The sequence below is a fragment of the Aedes albopictus genome, chromosome 3, assembly GCF_035046485.1.
Source record: "Aedes albopictus strain Foshan chromosome 3, AalbF5, whole genome shotgun sequence".
Classification (NCBI taxonomy): domain Eukaryota; kingdom Metazoa; phylum Arthropoda; class Insecta; order Diptera; family Culicidae; genus Aedes; species Aedes albopictus.
In genome coordinates this window covers 189534608-189540771 of record NC_085138.1, presented here as the reverse complement: position 1 = coordinate 189540771, position 6164 = coordinate 189534608, and positions in this window count along the sequence as shown.

The following is a 6164-nucleotide window of genomic DNA, read 5'->3' as shown; positions in this document are numbered from 1 at the left end:
ACTTACGCTAGTAGGTGCGTTAAAAGTGACATGTTGTTGTAAAGGATCACCTTCCCAAAACTACCTTCAAAGCTTCTTAAACCCACTAAGAATCCTGGAAACCTCTCTGATGTCCCCTATAATGCATTGAAACAACCTTAACCTATAACTACCGCCGTTGGGGGTACAATGGCTCAGAGGGGCAACATTGGGTCAAAACATTGCGAACATCGAATCAAAAATTTGATGATGTCATCCTCGTAGTTGCCAGTAGTTCCTGTCAAAAATTAGGTTGCTAGAACAATAATTAGATTATTTTCGGGGTATCATCGAAAAAAGCTTGAAAGCAAAGCCTTTTTAAAATGTCACTGTGAATGTGAAAGTATGCATTCTTGACCCATTCTCACCCTAAATTTTACTGAAATGTCTTGAAAGCCTTTTGACACCTCGGAGACCACACCAAACAATCCTGAAAACCTCTGAAACGGCTCTGAAAAACTCACTCGATAGCACCTTAAAATTCCTTGAAACTCCCAGAAACCTATCCAAAATGTCCCAGAAACCTTCTGAAACTCCATGAAACGTCTTGAATCCACACTGGAGTCGTATGAAAACTACCCAGAAAAGCCCCTAAAACTCCGCTGAAACTCCCCGAAAACACCTTGAAATCCCTTCAAAACGTCCCTGAAACTCCCTTGAAAGCTTCCTGAAATCGCCGGATCACTTCCAGACCCCCATAAAACTTGTTTTCTTTGTTTTAATCCAAATCGTGCATTAAAAATCCGGTTTCGAGCCAACAGGAAAACACCGAATTATCCATACATTTTGGCTAAAAATCACAAGTGAACTGCAATTCAATATCGCCAGCTTATTTTTCAATCGATTAAGCTGAAACTTCCAGTGATTGTTCTTCTTATTCCAAATTTCAAACCGGAGGATTCCACGTAGCTTTATTTGACCTTTGCGTTGCTTACTTTCCACCTGACCTGGTGAATCTTTGATTGACAAATCTCCTCTCACTTGATTGGATAGTTGCTCAAATGAATGCGAATGACAACATCATCATACTTGGCGATTTCAATCTTCGTGCTGTTACATGGCTAAGAGACTCCAGTGGGACGTATTTCCCGGATGCATCTCGCTCCTCGATATCATCAGCATCGCTTACTCCGTTGGACGCATATAGCACTGCCGGTCTCAGATAAATTCGGTTCATAATGATAACAACCGGATACTCGATCTGTGCTTCATAAGTAAAGATTTGCGTACAGATTGTTCTGCAACTCGTGCACCATCGCCATTAGTGAAGGACATACAACATCATCCACCTTTGCTTGTTGCATTAAACAACGGACCTCGGCCACGTTTTGTCGAACCTATGGACCGCATCTCGTACGACTTTGGTAGGGGCGATTTTGACAGTATGAACGAATTTCTTCAAAACCTCGACTGGGAAGGAATTTTACATGGGAGTGATTGCAATCATGCTGCTTCGACGATGTCAAACATTTTGCTGTATTCGATTGATCAATATGTACCAAAAAAATACCACAGGGCACCTGCAAGCGCAGTGGTCAAACTCGGAACTTCGTCATTCGAAGAGAGCAAAAAGAGCCGCTCTGAAGAAGCACAGCAAATGTCGTACAGATTCGACAAGAGCTGCCTATTCAAGGATCAATGAGCAGTATTCCAGGCTGAACAACCAGTTGTACCTAGCGCATTTGGTGGAAACTCAAAATCGTCTTCGATCCGACCCTAGAAGCTTCTGGCGCTACGTGAATGACCAACGAAAACAATCAGGACTACCCACCACCATGACCAACGGCGTATTGGAAGTCAATTCAACACCAGAAATTGCTGAGTTGTTTCGGTCTCAGTTTGGCAACGTTTTCTCCAACGAGGTAGTTGATAACTCCGACATTGCTGCGGCTGTTCAAAATGTTCCACATGTCTCCTCTACTGCTTCACAACTTACAGTTACTCCTGACACAGTGCTTTCAGCGTTGGTGAGTTTGAAATCTTCGACGGGATGTGGCCCGGATAATATTCCATCCGTGGTATTGAAGCGTTGTGCGAGCGCGCTCGCAGCACCACTAGCTACGGTTTTCGATATCTCACTATCAACAGGTGTTTTTCCTGACTGCTGGAAGGACTCTTTTGTATTCCCCATCCATAAAAAAGGTTGCAAACAAACAGTATCTAACTATAGGGGAATCGCTGCTTTGAGTGCTACGTCTAAGCTATTTGAAATCGTTGTCCTGGAGCATTTGACCCAATCCCTCAGCCAGCATATTTCGCCCAATCAACACGGGTTCATGGCCAAACGGTCTACAAGCACTAACTTGGTAACATTCACTTCGTTTATCACACAAGAAATTGAAAAGGGGTACCAAGTTGATGCGATATATACAGATCTCTCTGCGGCGTTCGATAAAATGAATCACGAAATCGCTCTTGCCAAGTTCGACAAGCTAGGCATTAAGGACAACGTACTTGCCTGGTTACGTTCGTATCTAGTTGGTCGCACAATGTCCGTCAAGATAGGTGATCACGAATCATCTCCCTTTACTGTTACCTCTGGTGTTCCTCAGGGCAGCCATCTAGGTCCGTTCTTGTTCCTTCTGTACATGAACGACGTCAACTCTGTCTTGGAATGCTTCAATCTATCATATGCCGATGACCTGAAGCTTTACTACGTTATCCATGGACCTCGGGAAACCAGTTATCTTCAGCAACAACTTGAAGCATTCGCTGACTGGTGCCGCCTAAACCGGATGGTGTTGAATGTAACGAAATGCTCAGTCATCTCGTTTGGACGAAAACGATCACTTTTACATCATGACTACTACACCCATTTAAAGCGGCAAACTACTGTAAAGGATCTGGGTGTTATGATGGATGCTAAATTTGATTTCAATGATCATGTCGCTTATATCGTTTCTAAGGCATCCTCACAGTTGGGCTTTGTATTTAGGTTTGCAAAAAAGTTCAAAGACGTTTATTGTCTGAAGTCACTTTATTGTTCGCTGGTTCGACCGATCCTTGTATATTGTTCTGTTGTATGGGCCCCTTTTTACCAGAACGAAATTCTGCGTATTGAGGCTATTCAGCGCAAATTTATCCGCTTTGCGCTACGGCACCTAGGTTGGCAGGATCCTTACAATCTGCCTAGCTACGAAAGTCGTTGCAAGATGATTCGTCTTGAGCTACTTCAATCTAGAAGAAGTGTTGCGAAAGCTTGCTTCATAGCCGACCTATTACAAGGTGAGGTCAGTTGTGCTTCTCTTCTTGAACAAGTTGGAATTCATGTCCCTAGTCGTAGTCTTCGTTTTCATAATTTTCTGTACATTCGTCCCGCTTAGGGGTCGCAGTACCGACCGCTTTTGGTGAGTACCGGTATTTTGGTACTGGAGCTGACAGTACCGGTAGTACCGGTAAAATACCGGTACTGGGAAATTTTTCACTAAAATGAAGAATAATCTATTTTGCACAGAATATCTACAATTTACCAGGTATTTTTGAATTCCGGTTTTCAGGGATGTCATATAAGCTAACCAGAAAATACTAAATTAATCAAAACATATAGGGTATTGTACCATTTGGGCAGGTGTACCTATTTTGGGCATTTGCCGCTATAACTAAGTCAGTTTCAAACCGATGGATTTGAATTTTTGTACAGAGTTAGATACTGTACGTGCCCAACAAAATTTCAAATCAATCAGTTTGAAATTGATTTAGTTATTACCTTAGTTACACCTGCCCAAATGGTACGAGACCCTAGATAGACAAAAAAATATTGAAAGAAATGAGTTGTATGTAACTTCTTTTGGAGCCATTCTTAAGCTTCTGCGCAGTTTTACAGCCAGTATCTTGGTCGGTGGGCATAGTGTATCATTTTTTTTTTTGTTTGTATTTATGTGTATTTTAACTTATGCTAATTCTACACTAGAGTGTATCATTGCACTTGCCACACAATGTACAAATTCATGCAATGGCAGGCAAAGAAAGCCCTTCAATTAATAACTGTGGAAGTGCTCAAAGTTTCAATGCGTCGTGCAATACGTCGTGCCATAAAGAAGAAGAAGATGAAGAAGCTGCAAAGTGAAGACGGAATTTAACTGATTTCTCCTTTATGATGCAAGTGATTCTAAAAACCGAAATAATAACAAGAAACCCTAATCTAACCAGATTTAATCTAAGCTAGTAAATCCATTTCCAAAATTCAATGTTTATTAAATCAATCATTGCTATGATATACTGGGTTTGCAGAAAGGTAGCATATATGAAATGTTTGTTTATGAAAGTACTTGGTTTTAAATGTTTTCGTTTATTTCTATTACGTATTGGCTGTACTAATGACCGAACTCAGCACTTCGGAAAGATTTCACGGTACCGAAAATACCGGTACCAAGGTTCAGTCAGTACCGGTATTTCGATACCAAAAAAAGGTCGGTAATACCGGTATTTTCGGTACCGGTACTACCGGTACTACATCCCTAGTCCCGCTAGAACTAATTATGGACAGAATGAGCCTTTACAGAGTATGTGCCGCGTTTTTAATCAATGTTATGATGTTTTCGACTTTAGTGTTTCTCGTGTAGTAAATAAGAATAGATTTAAGAATGTATTGTGTTAGAGTAAGATGGGCGTACATGTCATTGGGGTTTGTATTTTAACCTGTTGACGAATAAATAAATAAATAAAGAGCAAGTCCTAGTACTAAACAATCTCGAAGCAGCAAAAGTTGTCTATTACTATTCCATTTCATTCCCTCTCCTAAATCACCAGAAACTCATTGAAATCCCCTGAAACGCTTTGAAACGCATCTGAAATTCTACACACATCTGAATACCCTACAAAGCACCCAGAAACCTATATTTATTTATTTATTTATTTATTTACTGATCTCTTCAAACTTAAGACTGCTGTCTTTTATGTTTAAGTGCTGAGGACAAGAATTATTTGGTTGCTAGAAAAAAAAAAACTCATAAGAATTACAAAAAAAAATCAATTTTTTAAATTACTTATTTAACTAATTAACTAACTCAAATGCTCAATACACGCCCTTTTAAACCCGCCTGCTGAAACAATCGATTGAATTCCAGAAGGTAAATCATTCCAGAAATGTACACCTCTTACAAAAAATGAGCTCCCATATTGTGATGTTCTATATCGGGGTATTTGAAACTTTCTGCCACGCTGACTTCTGAAAGGGACTAATTTGGAAAATAAATAAGGCGGGGCATTGGGTTTCAAAATGCTATGGAGAAGAACAGTGCTTCTCAATTTAATAAAACTATCGAATTTACAACCAATCAAGAAATGCTGTAAATGAGTCACGCTAGAATATCTGTTGAGATTAAAAATAAACCGGACACAACAATTTAATGCCACTTTGAAGCGGTTTATAATGTAAGCTGAAGCTTGTGGTAAAACAAAATCACAGAACAAAAAGTGTGGGTAGATTAGTGTTTTGAAGAGCATCAATTTGGTTTGGACATTAAGACATGCTGCTTTCATTCTTAGAGTTCGAAGAGATGCATATACTTTCCCGCATTGTTTCAGTAAGAATGAATCCCATTCAAAATTATTCTGAATGGTGATTCCTAAGCTAAGGACTTCATTCGAGAACTCTATTTTACGGCCATTCAAAATAATGTTTGGTTGATTGATGTTTCTACTACGTGTTATTAAAATGGCCTGAGTTTTGCTTGTATTTAGGATCAGAGAGTTTTCTTTGGCCCAACCGGCTACATCTGCAAGGCATTTATTTATAAGATTTTCAATTTCAAGCTGTTCTAAGTTAGAGCAATCGAAGAAGATTTGCACATCATCGGCAAATAGATGGACTATACAATTGCTCAATTTTGAAGGTAAATCATTTATATAAAGCGAGAAAAGAAGTGGGCCTAACACAGACCCTTGGGGGACTCCTGAAGTGATGGGAAGCATTGATGAAAAACTATCATTACAAAAAACACTTTGAAATCTATTTGTCAAATAAGATCGTATCAAACGAACTGCGTTCCTGGAAAACCCGAACTGTCGTTCTAGCTTTCGGCACAAATTAGCGTGACTAATTGTGTCGAACGCCTTCGAAAAATCTAAAAGGATCATGATAACATTACCGCCTCTGTCAAGAACTACTCCAATGTCATCACAAATACTGAGCATAGCAGTTTTAA